The sequence below is a fragment of the Enhydra lutris genome, unplaced genomic scaffold (genome assembly GCF_002288905.1).
Source record: "Enhydra lutris kenyoni isolate GAN:26980312 unplaced genomic scaffold, ASM228890v2 scaffoldscaffold22, whole genome shotgun sequence".
In the NCBI taxonomy this organism is placed as follows: Eukaryota; Metazoa; Chordata; class Mammalia; order Carnivora; family Mustelidae; genus Enhydra; species Enhydra lutris.
In genome coordinates this window covers 25,420,707-25,437,139 of record NW_019154106.1, presented here as the reverse complement: position 1 = coordinate 25,437,139, position 16,433 = coordinate 25,420,707, and positions in this window count along the sequence as shown.

Here is a 16,433-nt window from a genome sequence, read left to right as displayed (position 1 = left end):
GGCCCTATCTTTCTTGATGATTACGTTTCAAAGAAATGACTCCTTGGTCCTTGAGGAAACATTTCTGGGTTGTAAAATTGGGAAGAACCTTGCTTAGCTTTTAAAAATATTTACATGTATTTCAAAGAGGCATAGAAAGAGCCTACAATGACTACTTTTTAAAGGTAGACTCAAAGAACAAGGGAGTGGGGGAAGGTCTTTTTCCATTTTCCTTACCTCAAGGAGAATTATTATTTTTTTAAAGATTTTATTTATTTGACAGAAAGAGACACAGTGAGAGAGGGAACACAAGTAGGGGGAGTGGGAGAGGAGAAGCAGGCTTTCTGCCGAGCAGGGAGCCTGATGCGGGGCTCGATCCCAGGACCCTGGAATCATGACCTGAGCCAAAGGCAGACGTTCAACTGACTGAGCCACCCAGGTGCCCTGAAAATTAATTTTTTTTTAAAATTTCAAATTCATATTTACCCTTACAACAAGAACATCAGCATCACTTAGGAACTTGAGTTGGAGATGCAAATTCTCAGATCCCAACCCAGACCTCCTGAGCCAGCAACTCTGGGGATGGACCCAGCAATCTGTTTTTGTGACCTCCTGAGGTTCCTTGAAGCCTGAGGATCTTTGCAGAGAACTGTGGACAGCAGGTCATGTGAAAAGGATGTGGGGATGGTGAAGGATTTTATCTTACATGAATTATAATTCGAGTAAAATATATTTCAAGTAAAATTCAGCTGCACTTTGCATTAGACAGTCACCTGTTCTGCTAGCACGTTACCCTCCGTTACTTGGCAAGAAATTAAGACATCTGATGCAAAGATGTTAGACGAACTTGAATCAAGAGAGTCAAATATTAACAACTTGCAAAATAGAGGGGGAACAAAAGCAAAAACATTATGAAAAAACACCAACAACCAACATTTATGTTCTTTTGTCTGTAGCATGCATTCTCTAATTTAATATATGAAGAGTTGCCTGATTTTCTGGCAAATCACAAAATCCTTAAATGAAGCCATAAAAGCTGAGCTCAAGAGAAATGAGATGACTATGTACGTTTTTTATATACACCCCCTCTTCAATTCACCTGCCTCTCTCCTGGGGACCAAATCTATTCTTCATCCGTCTTTGCAATTTTGGATGCAAACTGGAATCTCCTGAAGATATATTTAAAGCCAAAATAGCAGCGGAGGCTAGAAGAGCAGCCAGGGAGGTGGGAAGTGAATTTTTCTGGCTCCTGAATTCCCAGGAGCAGTCCGGGCAGTGAGCCGGGGTCCCCCCTTCTCAGCAAGGGCCAACGCCTCCGTGGACCTCAAAGAGAAGACCTTCAGAGACTTTGTTGATATTCTAGGCACAGGACTCAGGAGGACTATTTGGAGCAGTTTAGAACTTTCTCATTTAAAGAGTCTGCCCTGAGCAAATATTTTTGTTTGTTTGTTTTTCCTGAGCAAATAGCTTTTATGCCTCAAAGTTAACCCATTCCTGAAAGACAGCCCTAATAAATGGGCTCCTGTGGCCCCTGAGACAAAATCGGGTTGCAAACCAGCCTCCCACTGGAAATGAAGCTGATGGAGCTTGATTTCGTAGGAGTCGAAATTGCTCATGTGGCGGACCTTTCCCTGGGTGCCCTGAGGCCTGGGTCCAGCTCTACCTGGTGACTCCCATGCAAGGAGGTGCTTCTGAACAGCCAGAGGCCGTAGATGCTCTGGGGAAAGCCCTGCGAAGGGAGAACTTGGAATGGAAAAGCAAGTATGAGCAGCGTTGGGAGAAATGCCTGGTGATGGGAAAAGATCACGGATGGGTTTACAGGGATCCTAGCCATGTGATGGAGGAGACACCAGGACAGGAGGAGCTTGACAAAGTCAAAATTCTTTGAAAGAAAAAGGTCCCCTTACTGCAGATGGGAGCTCCATGGATAAAACAGTCTTTGATTTTTCAAAGGAAACAGAAGGAGGTGATCAAAGGCTATCCCATGAGTGCAGAATCGCTAGAACAGTGTGTAGAGGATTACCTCCTCCAAGGGCACCGACTCCACTCAGGAGGACCCTGCCCTCCTCCAATTCTAATCACCTCCCAAATGTCCCACTTCCCAATAGCATGACACTGTGGGGTAGGGACCCAGACATTGAGACCATTGCAGGATCTGTTTGCTGGAGAAGGTCATTGAGCAAAAGGATAAAGAAAACCAGGGGAGCCCGTGATGACCAGAGTTTGGGGATAGAAAAGCTTCTTTGGAAGTCCCTGATCAGTGACCTTCCCTTCTTCCTGTCTGTCATCTGTCCTTGGGACCCTGTCAGCCTATCTCCTGTTCTTCTCGTGTTGTTGTTTTCCTTTTGGTGGAAATCCAAGTGATCCTCAAAACAACTGTGGAAAATTCAGTAAAGATATTTTGGCTTCCGAATGTGACTTTCCATGCTCTCTTTGGCTTATTACGTGTTGCGGCTAATCCTAAACAAGGCATGAAGGAAAACACACACACACACACACACACACACACACACACACACGAGCCAAGGTAACTCCTGGAAACATTTGGTTCTGTCCTTTTAAGTCTTCGGTCTACCAAAGTTGACTTTAAAAAAAATCGACCTCTACCATTCTCTGAAGGGGTCTTGTTGAAATTAAAGCAGACAGGTCAAAATCCTTGATGTAAGACTTTTCTTTTTGTGGACTCTATGTCGCATATAGAAGACTGCACGGGAAGGAGACATTTTGCATAATATTTAATTAGTGGCTGTTTGCTTGGTAAAGCCTTATGTGACCCGTGAAGTCATCAAAATAATTATAGGCACGAATTGCATATGCAGACCTGATACAGGGCGGGGGTGGGGGGGGGGTAGGTGTCCTTAGCCACTCCGGGGAATTGCTCTTCCGGACAATAGGGTTGTCTGCAGACATGCACGAGCAGTGGCTGGCTTTCTCTTTGCTTCAGTGCTTTGCTTTCAAGCAGCGGAGAGATTAAAAACATAAAGAACTTCACAATAGCAGAAATGGAAGGGAAATCGGGGGCCGGGAGAGTGCCTTTTGAACTGCCAGTTAGAGCTTTTATTGACTTTACCCCTCATTCAGGCAAGTCAGCTCTTACCTTTTATAACAATTCAAGAGGGTTTCTTACTATTAGATTGAAGTTTCCTTGAGGTTGGCACTGTGCCTTCTGTTTCTTCTGTACTTCCTGTAGCACTTCTAATCATCAGGAAGGTAGGTACTGGGGAAAGATCTGGAGAATTTAACCGAAGAGCTGGGGGAATATTACAAGGTGATGTTTTGAAATTTGTTTTAACTTAATTTTGCATGTCTCTATGCATCCTCTTCTCCCTAGATGACTGAGGCATCCTCTTAACTTCTTAGAGGGGTTACCAGAGGCCTGCAAAGGGAAAAAGTTAATATTCTGGATTTGGTATTTAAAGTAGTATTTTTTGATTCTGCAGCTAGATAAGACCTCTGTCGAGCAAGGAGGTTTCCTGAGCCCCTCACCTCCCCATCAAGAGGAGGCCTCAGTGGATTAAAGCACAGAGATTTCCACACCCAGAGGCTCTTCCCTCTGCCTTGGACAGGTAGGGCAGACTTGATGTCCTGGAAGATAATAATTTGCAGGGAAAGTGGAAAATCCACAGTCTACCCCTCAGGCATGGCGTAGAAACACACGGTTTTGAATTTCTCTTTTCTGGACCTGAGACCTGGAGACCTGGGGAAAGAGAGAGAAAGAGAGAGAGAAAGAGAGAGAGAGAGAGAGAGAGAGAGAGAATAACACTTGCAGTGGGTTTGGGATTCTGGGTCTCTCTGGGCCATCCTGGGTTTGCAGGATCCTGTGGGTATGGTCACTAGAGGGCACTGGTCAGCACATCCCGGTTAGGTCCAGGAGAGCCTGGCTCTTCTAAACCAGCTGGAATTCTCAAGTGGCCTGAAGGGACCCAAGAATTCCTCATGTCCCCAAAGCGAGCCACTCAGTTGGCCCTGGATTACAGGGCCTGACTCAGGAGCTTGGTAGAAAGGGGTTGCTTCAGTGGGCAGGGTAGCCGGTGTTGCTGAGAACAGCAGGTCAAGGCTCTCCGGCCAGGCCTCAGGGGTATGTGTGCCACGCCAGCAAGAACTGAATGTAGATGGTCAGGCCAGCCATAGACTTCAGAGGCATCAGCAGAATGTCCAGGGAATGGGGTCAGGCCTCAGTGGTCTCCATCCAGGGGTCAGCCCAGCCTGAGCCCGCGGCAGCAGAGGTCAACCCACATCTTAAGGACCCCAGCCACCTGCCCTCTGTCCCTGGAGGTCACAGAAGTCCCATGGATCTTCCCATCCTCAAAGGAGCCATCCTAGGAGGAAAAGGGGATCAGACTCTGAAACACTGAGCATGTTATCCAAGTCATCCAAGCAGAGACGTGCTACCCACAAAAACGAGATTACTAGGCTGAACAAACATTTCATTTTTCCCCCCCTCCTGCTGTCAACTGGGTGCAGGCCTGTGAAGGAAGCCAGATCAATTACAGAGGAATAAAAAGGCTATTTGTTTTTGTACATGTGAGTATAGTGTAAGTGAATATTGATCGTGCTACAGTGTGTGTTTTGTGTTTCTTAGAATTCTGTAGGAATGAATATCTCCCAGCTTTCTCTGTAAGCTCCCAACTCAAACCTCTGTTTACAAAAGTGTCAGCAGGAGGCAGTGCCTCCCAAGGTGGAGGGAATGTGGGAGAAAAGCTTCCCAGCTGCTTCAGAGCGTCTGGGAGCCTGAAACAACTGGCAGGAGGTTTGGCTAGAGCTGTTAGCAAACAAACAAAACATGCTTATTCCCATAGAACAGTCCCCTACCCTGCCTTCTCCTGGTCAACCCAAATGTCTCAATTTACATTCAATGCCAACTCATCTCCAGGCATGAGGGTAAAAGCCACTTTGAATTTAACTTAAAAAAAAATAAGAAACACTAAAGCTGTCAGCCACAGTATGGGAGTGAAAGAGATTCTCCAACTCCCATTGCAAATAGTGCACTTTCCCAGACACTAGGAGTGTGTGTGTGTGTGTGTGTGTATGTGTGTGTATTTAGCTTTGAAAGCAAGTATTTTGAGAATTAGAAATAGCCAATTTTGAGAATGAGAAATAGCATGGGCAAGGAGGACCTAGCCAGGTCCTGACAGTGAGTGAATAGGGTTACTAATAATATGGGGGTAAATGTAGAAATATGGGATGACCAGATTTTTCTTGGATATTCAGTTAGCCTTCAGTCTTTACATCCACACCAGCTGCAAGGTCAAATTGCATGAGAGGGCGCTATGAAGGGACCCTTGTTATTAGAAGTGTGCTGGTTGAAGTGGGGGAGGGGGCTACCATTCATCATCCTGTGCCAAGAACTTGTGCATGCTTTCATGAAATATCACCATTAATCCTCTTACTATCCCCCACGAAGTAGAGATTTATGAACTGATTCCATTGCTAGGAAAACTGAGCCTTCAAGAATTGAAGCGACCTGCCCAGGTCCCCAGCTTGGTGGGTGGGAAGGTTTGAATTCAAATCTAGATCTGATTGAAAAGCCGTGCTCTTCTGGCGATCCTATACTGCCTCCTCTTGGGAGAGATGGGAAAATCCCCTAGGGGGAGCTAACCATTGTATTTTGTACTTCTCCTTTGTCGAACGGATCTCATCTACCATCTTAAATTAGGGGCATCTGGGTGGCTCAGTTGGTTAAGCGTCTGCCTTCAGCTCAGGTCATGATCCCAGGGTCCTGGAATCGAGTCCGCATCAGGCTCCCAGCTCAGTGGGGTGTCCGCTTCTCCCTCTGCCTGCCACTCTTCCTGCTTGTGCTCGCCCTCCCTTTCTCCCCCTCTCTGTAAAATAAATAAACAAAATCTTAAAAAAAATTAAAATAAATTAAATATGTGTCTTCCCTTCTGAACGGGGAGCAACATGAGAGCTGGCACCATGTCTGTTTTGGTTATTACCTGTAAAACATACGTGGCACATGGTTCATGCTCAAGGTTTTCACTGGCTGATTGTAAGTCATCATGTGATTTTGGAACCCTAATGCAAGTCTTGGGAATTCTTCTTTGCAGATAAATAAGCTTACCCATATAGGTCTTTGATTCATCTGGAAAAATAATTCTTTTTCTCCTAAAGTTATAGGTGGCTCGTGAGATTCTTTGATATTTATACTAACTCAAAACTCCCACATGATTCATAAAAAGGTAAGAAATGTCAAAGAACAGGCAGGTTAACTGCTGGAGGGATCACTGTTAAAGTTTTCCACTTTTTCCTCCTCCTCCTCCTCCTTTCTCTCCTACAGACCAGGGTGATATTTGGTTCCTAATCCCTGGGCACAGACTTTGTGCAGCCTGGAGGATCAGAATGGTTGTGGGGCCCATGATTTGAGCTGGGTGTATGTGTGTGTGTGGGGGGGGGGTTCTATTGGGGACAGGGCACTAAATAACAGCAGCTGAGATTCAGGAATGGCAATGAGTCCGGTTCAGCGGGAGTCCTATAATAGCTACTAAAGAGAAACGAACAGGGGAGGGAAAGAACAGAATATATTGAACAAGAGGTGAAAATGGGAGTTCCTAAGGGTAAGCTGATTACCCGGTACTATCGCACTGACTAATGCCTTGTGTCCATCTGGAAATAAGTCTCGTCTCTCCTCATCCAGCTGATTGCTGAGCTGCAAACACAAGGATTAAGCACGTAGGGAGGGCTGGGAAGCGGGGCGTCCATTGCAATGGGAGTGGATCTTCTTTCTGCCGCTGCCGTTTTTAGCCCGGGACCACATGGTGGCGATGTTGCTTCGTTCCTTGCAAAACCTTCCCCCGCAGCTGGGCTCCAGGTAAATTCAATTGCTAAGCAATAAATTGGGAGACACAGGACCGTGTTGGTTTAACCAGCGAACATTATACTTGTATTTGGTACCACTGATTGTGTTTTCCATGATAAAATATAGCACACTCCAAGAAAAGTAATACATTTTCACCCCTAGTTAGAACACTCTTGTAATTCAAGCAAATAACAAATGCAGACAAGAGTCTGAATTCCAGCATATAGGCTCAGTTTTCCCCAAGATCGAACTAATTAGCTTTATTCCATCCAGCCAACACCTGTTTGAGAAGAACATTTAGTGTCATAAAACAAACCACCCACCAAGAAATAAGGAAACTGTGAAAGGCCCACATACCAACATCATGTTGCCAAGCTCAGCTCCGAAGCAGAGTCTTACAACCTACCTGCTGGTTTTCTTGGAGGAAACTCTGTTTTCTAATATAAGCTCCTCCATAAAAAAATAAAAATAAAAATAAAATTTGGAGTTGTGAAATGTTTCTAAGCAAATGATATTGTTGGGTATCTTTTCCCTCTTGAGTAGGAAGCGATCTCTGAGGACAATTTCGGGGTTGAGTTCTTTGAACCATTCTTGAGCCTTGTGAGTTCTGACTGTGCCTGGGGGAAAGGGACCAAATGAATTATGAGGCACAATCAAATGCTGTGGGGTTTGGATTCCTGCCAAGTCTGAGGGACTTGGAGGACATACTGAATGCCTTGCCATGATTCCTAAGCTGAGGTTTCAGGTGTTAGAATTGTTCTAGAAAGGGTTCAAGTGTAAATGAGTTTCTTTTATGCAGGGCGTGAAAGGAAAGTATGCCACTGGCTAAGTGGGTCTTAAACCGCCTGGACAATTTGGTCAAACAGCGTTGGGTGCCCACACAACGGAGTTTCTGATTCCTAGGTCAGGGGTGGGCCCAGGAGCTGCCGTTCTAACAAACTCCCGGGTGTGATGAATGCGGTTGGTCTCTGAGAGTCCCTACTCAAGACCCGTGTTTCTCAAAGAATGGGCAACCGGGTGATTCTCGTTTTCGTGCCCTGCTTACTGTGTTGAGACACATGGACCCCGTGGAATTAACAGCTTGCTGTAGGACGTAAACACGCGAGTTTTCAGGCTCCAAAATTCAGGAGCTGCATGAACGAGGGCAGCAACTTCACTTTCTAGAATCTAAATCTGTCATCTATAAAATAGGGTTTTACTCAGATATCAGGATTTGAATCCTGATAATTACTCTGTGGCTTTGTATATTACTTAACTACTCTGAGTCTGATTCTTCATGGGTTAAAAAAAGAGGTGTTTGGGGGCACCTGGGTGGCTCAGTGGGTTAAAGCCTCTGCCTTCGGCTCAGGTCATGATCCCAGGGTCCTGGGATCGAGCCCCTTATCGGGCTCTCTGCTCAGCAGGGAGCCTGCTTCCCCCTCTCTCTCTGCCTGCCTCTCTGCCTACTTGTGATCTCTGTCTGTCAAATAAATAAAATCTTAAAAAAAAAAAAAGAGGTGTTTGTTTCAGAGTTGTTTTAGAAGTAAAGCATTTACTATTAAGGCTTTGCTGCTCCTTCCCTCCCTTTTATTTTTCCTTCTTCAGTTGATTTCTATACCCGAAAGCACTTTATGAAATATAAAATCTCAAAGACACATTAGTTCATGTTTTACAGAGGAATGGCTTGAGGGGAAGCCTCCCTAGGTCTCTTAGATGGTCGGTTCTCATGACCAGCCTGGTTAGTTCAGGAAAATTGTCTATTTTCTTTCCATAATCTCACATCTGTTTGACCGAAATCACTGTGCAAACCAAAAGTTTGCATCATGTGTAGCTCAGGTTGCTGCTAGAGGAAGCTCTGGTAATTCCTGGGTCCCTCTCCAGATTGGTTTGGTCACCTCTGCTTCCCTCCTTCAGCGGCCCTTTTAAAATATATGAATGAAGACTCAGGAATTGGATGACTCCATGGGGGTTGGCTGGGTGAGGAGATCTTTCCAGGGCCCAGGATAGGCTGGTGCACGAGCAGAATGGACTGACTTCTTTCTGTGGATGACTGTGTCTACTGGATGTCAACAAGCCTCATTATAAAGTGAAAAAATATTCAGTCCTGCGCATGTTGATGGGAAGAAATTAAAGACCTCATTCTGTATCTGCCTGTAACGAGTCGTGTAATCCTTGAGTTAGTCATTTCCTTTCACTGAGCCTCAGTTTCCCCATCTACAAAATGAAGGGTTTGCATGAGATCAGGCTTCTTAAGTAGCAGTCTATAGATGGGATCGGTGGGCCACCCCCAAACTCCAAATCTTGTGATTGTGCATTTCAGTGGAGAGAAGGCCCGGAGCTTTTTCTCAGATTCTTTTTTTTTTTTTTTAAAGATTTTATTTATTTATTTGACAGACAGAGATCACAAGTAGGCAGAGAGGCAAGCAGAGAGAGAGAGAGAAGAGGAAGCAGGCTCCCCGCTGAGCAAAGAGCCCGATGCGGGGCTCGATCCCAGGACCCTGGGATCATGACCTGAGCCGAAGGCAGAGGCTTTAACCCACTGAGCCACCCAGGCGCCCTTTTTTCTCAGATTCTTAAAGGAGTCCGTGGCACTAGAAAAGCTTAAGATTTGGTGTTTCTAAAAATCATGAAGTCTGGTCTTGCATCTCTGCACTGCTACGTAACCATTTCGAATAGGTTTTTAATCGCACAATTAAAAGGGATCAACTAGCTCTTTCAGTACTGGATAGATACTGTATATGCGTCCTACCATTGAAGGAAATTAGCCTTTCAAACAACAGTGGGAAAATGGAAAAAGATCAGTGGGAAAGGAAAGGATAGAGACACAGAAAGTCTCCGTGGTAAAATGCAGCAGCCGCTTTCACTGTCCATGGACTGCAAGGACTGGGCTTTATGAGTATACTTAGAATTGATCAGATTTAAAGCAGTGAATACTCACCTGTCAATTCACGTGAGATTTGCAGATAAACTCGGATGCCAACGTGATTGTTTACAAGAGAAAACTCCTGCATGTGCTTGGGTGGCCCCTGTTCTGGGTGTCCAGCGATATTATTAATCAGTAGATAGCTGAGTGCAGATTCAAAGCAAAAGGAGGCAGATTCCTTTTGAGGAGTATTTGCTTGGGGTCCAGGTGAGGTCCCAATGTGCCAACATCATTGATTATGTTTCTGGAAAGGCCTGGTAGACTTTTTCCTTTCTCCTATTCAGTGATCCTTTTCTTTGGTTTGTCTGTTAGTGGGCACCCTTGTTTCCAAGTTCTTTGTTCACTCCTGGTACTGCTTTGAGCCCATTATTTTTGTTAGTGAAAATATTCTTAAGGATCATCATGTGCAAACCAAGTTATGTTGTTGAGATATAAGGTGTGCTTTTCTATTCACAACAATCTTTACCTTGTTGACCTGTGTTGGAAGAATTTTGAGTGTCTAACCTTATGTAACACAATGGTAGACATCGTGATTCTTGAGTTTCCATTAACTATTTCAATGAAACAGGCTTTTGTTCAAATACCTTTTTATCCGTTGTTCTTATGATAAGAGCCTGTAGCTCTAAGGAGTCTCTTACCCAGCTCCTGGCATCCTCTGGGTTTCCCAAGAGAAGAGTCTGTTTGCTTGTTTCTCTTACCAACTTGTCAGGTGAGCAAATCTCTTAGCAGTGTGGGGGTGATCATATTTATTCTGTGCATTCCACACAGGCAGATTGAGATCACCAGGACTCTCCTGCAGAACCTTGCCCACCCGAGCAGGCATTTTGTAAATTAAATCAGAAGTTGCCATAAGGTTCTAAATATTCTGCCTTCCAGAGGGAAAGGCAGCATACACTGTGAGTGTACCTCTTAGCAAGCAAGCCTGATGTAAAAAAGCATGCACTTATACAAAATAGACAAGACATATTCACTGTTCAAGATGATCTCACAAATTCTCTCCTGGAGTACCTATATTGTGATTTGACTTCTGAAAAGTTATTGACCCAGAGCTTGTCAGAAACAAATACACCGTGAACAGTGAAACACAAGCTGCATTCACGCTGCCTCCTTTAGATGCCAGTGATGCAAAATTAGAGGCAGCAGATCTCAGGAACTCAGTCCTACAGAATAGGATTTGAGCTGCAGTCAAACCCCTCAACCTCTTATTGCCATACAATTGTCTACGTACGCTTTTATCAATGCCAAGCAGGAAGTTCACGTGTGAACCGAGTAATGATTGCTCTCAGACCCTCATTCCTCTTTATCCTTGTTTTCAATACAGGATGATAGGCCTGCCCCAGTTACTCAAGTCACTGCTTCCCCATATTCCCTCTCTATCCTCTGTAACCACCAATGCCCTAGAAAAGTGACTAAATTTATTTAGATTTATCTTAGGCATAAATGATTGATCATGGTTTGATATGTGATCTACCTATATGGTCATTGCATTTTAACAGAAAAACAAACAAACAAACCCCAGAGGAATACATTTCTGGTTCCAGAATTTCCGACCATAGCAAAATGGTAAGTTGAGTTTTGGGGAGTAGTATTGGGGCGGGGGCAGGCAGCACATCCCATTAACTCAGACTTTGTGCCATATTTCTGGGCCTGAATTCTCTCTACTTGTTTCTAGCTGTGAAATTGATATTAATAACATAATGGTTACTGCCACTCCTTTGAGATCAAGCATGCATTAACCTGTGGGGTTGTTTTATAGTAATTAACTGATAAAACCTTTCTGAGGTTGGTGTGTATATCGAAGGCTTTTGTAGTTGATTAGCAAGGGAGTGAAGATGAAGAGTTTATTCAACCACCAGAGTTGTTATGTTCACGTTTGTACCAGCATCTTTGCTATTCTTTATGAAAAGAAGGAAGCAGAAAGGTACGCAGGCAGGGAGGAAGGGGGTCTTCCATCCACTGAGATGGAGCACACATGCTTTTTCAGTTTTATGCAGGTTGGAGAAGATCTGTCCTTCCATTTCTCAACCCCACTGTCAGACTATGCTGTGAGCTAACTTTGAGCAAGGGCCTGGGTTCAGCTGGCGAGTGGGTGACACTGATAGAGACCAAGATTAGAATTTTCCTCAAGGGTAGAGCCTAGTTTTGTCCCTAGTCCTTTGTGCTTAGTTGAAGGCTCTCACGCAGCCATTCTGTCATCATTGGGCCTACAGTACCAAGGATGAGGGAATAGGGACCTATCCATATAATCCATGCCAATGTTGGGAAACGGGGACAATGGTGAAGTCTGTTGGTAGGGTTGTGGTGATGTCATCTTCGTATATAAAGAATAGCACCTTCCTCCTCCCTCATTCATTCATTCATCACATCTTTCTAACAGCTCCTACTCTCCTCTGGGCTTGATGCTGAGGGAGGTACCAAGATTGATAGAACATGATTCCTGACTTCAAAGAACTTATGGTAATGTGGGGAGGAAGCTTGATACTGTTTCCGTAATAGCTGTACCAGTTTACATTTCCACCAACACAGTACCTGGATTCCTTTTTCTCCATATCCTCGCCAACACTTGTTATCTTTCTTTTTTTTTTTTTTTTTAAGATTTTATTTATTTATTTGACAGACAGAGATCACAGGTAGGCAGAGAGGCAGGCAGAGAGAGAGGAGGAAGCAGGCTCCCCGCCGAGCAGAGAGTCAGATGCAGGGCTCGATCCCAGGACCTTAAAATCATGACCTGAGCCGAAGGCAGAGGCTTTAACCCACTGAGCCACCCAGGCACCCCTCTTTTGTTGTTTTTAATGATAGGCATCCTAACAGGTGTGAGGTGATAGCTCATTTTGGTTTTGAGCTGCATTTTCCTGATGGTTAGTGATGTTGAGTATCTTTTCGAATGCCTGTTGGCCACTCTCATGTCTTCTTTGAAGAAATGTCTATTCAGGTCCTTTGCCTGTCTTTTAGATGGGCTCTTTGTTTTTTGCTACTGAGTTGTAGGAATTCTTTATACTTTTTGTATGTCAGTCGTATTTCAATAGAGTAGGTTTTTTTTTTTTTTTTTTTAAATGTGGGAGAGAGTCTAGAAAACTAATATTAGGGCACTTTGTCATATATACTATATGAAGTGAGTAGAGAGGAGGGCATTATTGATTATTTCTGGGGAGATACATAGACGGTTTTTAGAGGAGATGTTTGCTGAGTGGCAGCTTGAAAAATAAAGTAAGAGTTAGCTAGGTGGAGGAGTAGAAGGCTGGAATATTCCTGCTGGAAGAAACATACGATTTACACAAAATGGCTTCTGATTTTCACTGGCTAGTGATGTAGGGTGATGGGGAAGTGGGATGGTAGGAGACTAGACTGAAAATGTATGTTGGGGCTAGAAGCAGGCTTCTGGGCCATGCCAAGAATTTTTGGAACATACCTCTTAAGTAATAGGGATCTTTAAATGTTTTTTAATCTGGAAATATTTACTTCGTGATTAAATGTTTAGGAAGAGCCTATGCTAGGACTATCGTTGCAGGATTTCTTGGTCATTCCACTTAGAAGAATGAAGAGGTTGACCAGACGAGTGGTGGACATCACCAGAGTGGTGGGCAGCAAAGCAAACTTTATGGAGCAAGAGTGTAAAGTTCTCAGAGAGGGAGGGGACCCAAGAGGGTTGCCCTTGGAGTTTCTAAGTTTAGTGGTTTTTAGGAGCTCTTTTGCCAAACTATCTTAAGCAACCAGAGTGTTCTGAGTTGTGCCCATCAGGGCTTTGGTCACACATCTGTGTACCTATTAGGTTAATGTCTATATGCTGATGGTCTTTTTTGCTGACATCTGGGGACTTATGTCTTAACTGCCCCTTGCCTGTGATGGTGACAAATGCTTTGTGGTTAATGGTCTTATTTTAGGATGTTTTGCAGAAGTCATTTCTGCAAAGGCTGCAAAGCAGAATGCTAGTGTGGTCCTGTCTAAGCTACAAAACAGGATGTCAGTGGTGTTTTATCTTAACTGTCCTGACCCCATATTTTCTTGTTGAAGACCCTGGCCCTGACTGCCTAACTGTCCTGCTCACTCCTAACGCTATGGGCAGTGGATTGGCTAAAGTATTGATAGTGTGACCAAGTAGGAAGGCTGATGTCATGGTCCAGTGAGAGAGGAGGGGCTCCAAACTCAGCTGCAGTGAGTATGGGGGGCGCAGAGACAGCTTGAGACATCGGCATCTTACTACTCCTTTGTACAACTGGCATAACTCCGTTGGCTATAGATGCATGCATGCTATGGGAGAAAAAGTAGAAAAAAAATCTAAAAAAAGGAAACAAGATGGTGAAGAGAAAATGGAACTGCCTCTTAGACAGTGCTCTCAGAGAGGGTTGCTACTTTGGGAGTGAGTTCCGGGTGGGTATTGATGGGGAAGGTTTCAGGAGGCTCCCAGATGCTCAGGTGCTGGGGAGGATGAAAAAAAAAAAAAAAGGAGGCAGGAGAGCAGAGTGCCATGAATGGGGAATGGAGAGGGACTGCTGCTGTGTCTTTTCAGAGACCAACCCTCCTTAGCCCGTCAGGCCAGATTTGGTATTATAACAGTAGTAACAGCAATAAATTGCATAACTCTAAACACCTCAGGTACAGTAGCTTGTTTAATAATCCCAACACCTCTGTGAGGAAAGCAAAGCTCCGAGAGGTTAATAACTTGTCCAAGGTAGAGCTAGTAAGTGGTGGAGCGCGGCCTTGAACCTCGGCAGCCTTGCCCCGGGTTCCAAGTACTCCTCACGGAGCTGTCTCCCCAACTATTGGTAAGAGGAAGAGCTGAGCTCCTAAAACCCCACATTATGTCTGTTTCTTTATCTCAACAATTCCAAAAGTGAGTCATTCCCATTCTATATTTAGTTTAGAAGAGAGAAAGAGAGGGAAGGGTATTGTTCTGTGAGTTCCAGGTGAGAGGCAATTAATAAAGAGGGAGATCATCCCAGGTTCTGGATGGTCCTGTGGGGGATGAACTGGCCACATCTGGAGGAATGGTGTCTTTTTGGATCCAAGGGTGGTGTCATTAAACCTGGGTCATTGCCCATCAGCCTGCTTCTGGAAATGGTGGGCAGCTGAAGCCAAGATAACAAAAAAGATTAGAGGCAACGGAGACCTAGCCAAGTCACAGACCTGGAAGATGAAAAGGTGAGTCTTGTTTGAAATTGCATCTCCTGGGTCTACTTCAATGCCCGAGCTTTCAGACAGAATTGTGGCACACACACTTTTCTTTATTTTTAAAAGGTAAAACACTGATTGTTCTGGAGACAAGAAACTCACCTTAGCTGTGAACTAGTGCCCTGGTCGAATGTAGGGATCAGTTTCTCCATGGCTTTCCAACCCCTGGACAATGTTTTATAGCAATTACCTGTACATCCAGTTGCTATAGTTACCTCTTGTCTACACGTCAAGAGGAGAAATATCTAGGTAGGCTCGTGAGCAGGGGAGCAATAGCCTGGGGTCTGAAAAAAGAGTGGGACATGCAAACATTCTTACCCATACAGTGACAAGTGTTAGAGCATCTGCCCTATTCGCAGGCCCATGATCATGTATCTCTACCTCCCCCATCTCCCTCCTTTCCTATAGAGATCGCTCCAGTTCACGGGGAAGCCCAGAACAGCCACGTTGGAAACAGATGACTGCATCGCCCCGTTATAATGGGACCATGGTGAACACCTGACCCAAGCTGGGACAGTCAGAGTCTCTTCCCTGGAAATCAGGGCTGGTTTTTCTAGCTGGTTCATCTGGATAAATAGTAAAATTTGTCCCGTGTAGGCTTGGAAGCCTACGGACCATATTCCATCCTGTGAAATGGGGAGAAGGAAAAGGAGGTAGGTGGACAGGGAAGAAACCTATTAGCAGAAGGAGTGGAGGGGGAGAAGTTCTGAGAGCTTTTCGGTTTTTGGTTCCTATCCCTTCTTGGGTCATGATTACATTCCTGCCTTAGAGTTTTTTCTTTCTTTCTGTTGCTGTTGCTGCTGCTTCGCACTTACCAGCAGGAATTAGTTTCTGTTGCTTGTCACTAAACACACACTCTGCTCTAATGTACATTATCCTCAGGGTCACCATTATGGGTTAAATTGTGTGCCCCCCCCGCCCCTGGCTGCCAAATTCACATGTGGAAGTTCTGATTCTCAGCACATCACAATGTGACAGTATTTGGAAACAGGGTCTTTAAAGACATAATTCGGTTGAAATGAAATCGTTTGGGTGGGCCACACTCCACTACATCGGGTGTCCTTGTGAGTAGAAGGGATTAGGACAGACGTACACAGAGGGGAGACGGCGTGAAGACGCAGGGAGACGGCAGCCATCTACAAGCCAAAGAGAAAGACCCTTAGAAGAAACTGGATCTCCTGATATTTTGATCTTGAACCTCCAGCCTCTAGAACGGTGAGAAAATAACTTCTGTTGTGTAAGCCATCTGGGATGCTTTGTTATGGTGGCCCCAGCGAGCTAATGCCAGTGCAATCCAAAGTCTGAGACTCTAATTCCTGCTCCCTCTTCCCCTGACAAAGAAAACTCAATAATGCAGTAACTGCTGCTGCTTTTCTTAATGGTGATCCTTAAAGACAGCAGCAAAAAGATCTTTTACTCAGGCTAAAAAGTAAGCCAATAACTGGCATTCAAGGACCCTGAAGGACTACAGCTCTAGAGAAATACATCTTCTTAATGTGCTTGTTTGGCTTAAATTAAAAGTGTTCAGCTTCATGTCTTCCCAAAGAGAGGTGCCTGCTAAGCTTTAATTTTGCATGAGAAAATGAT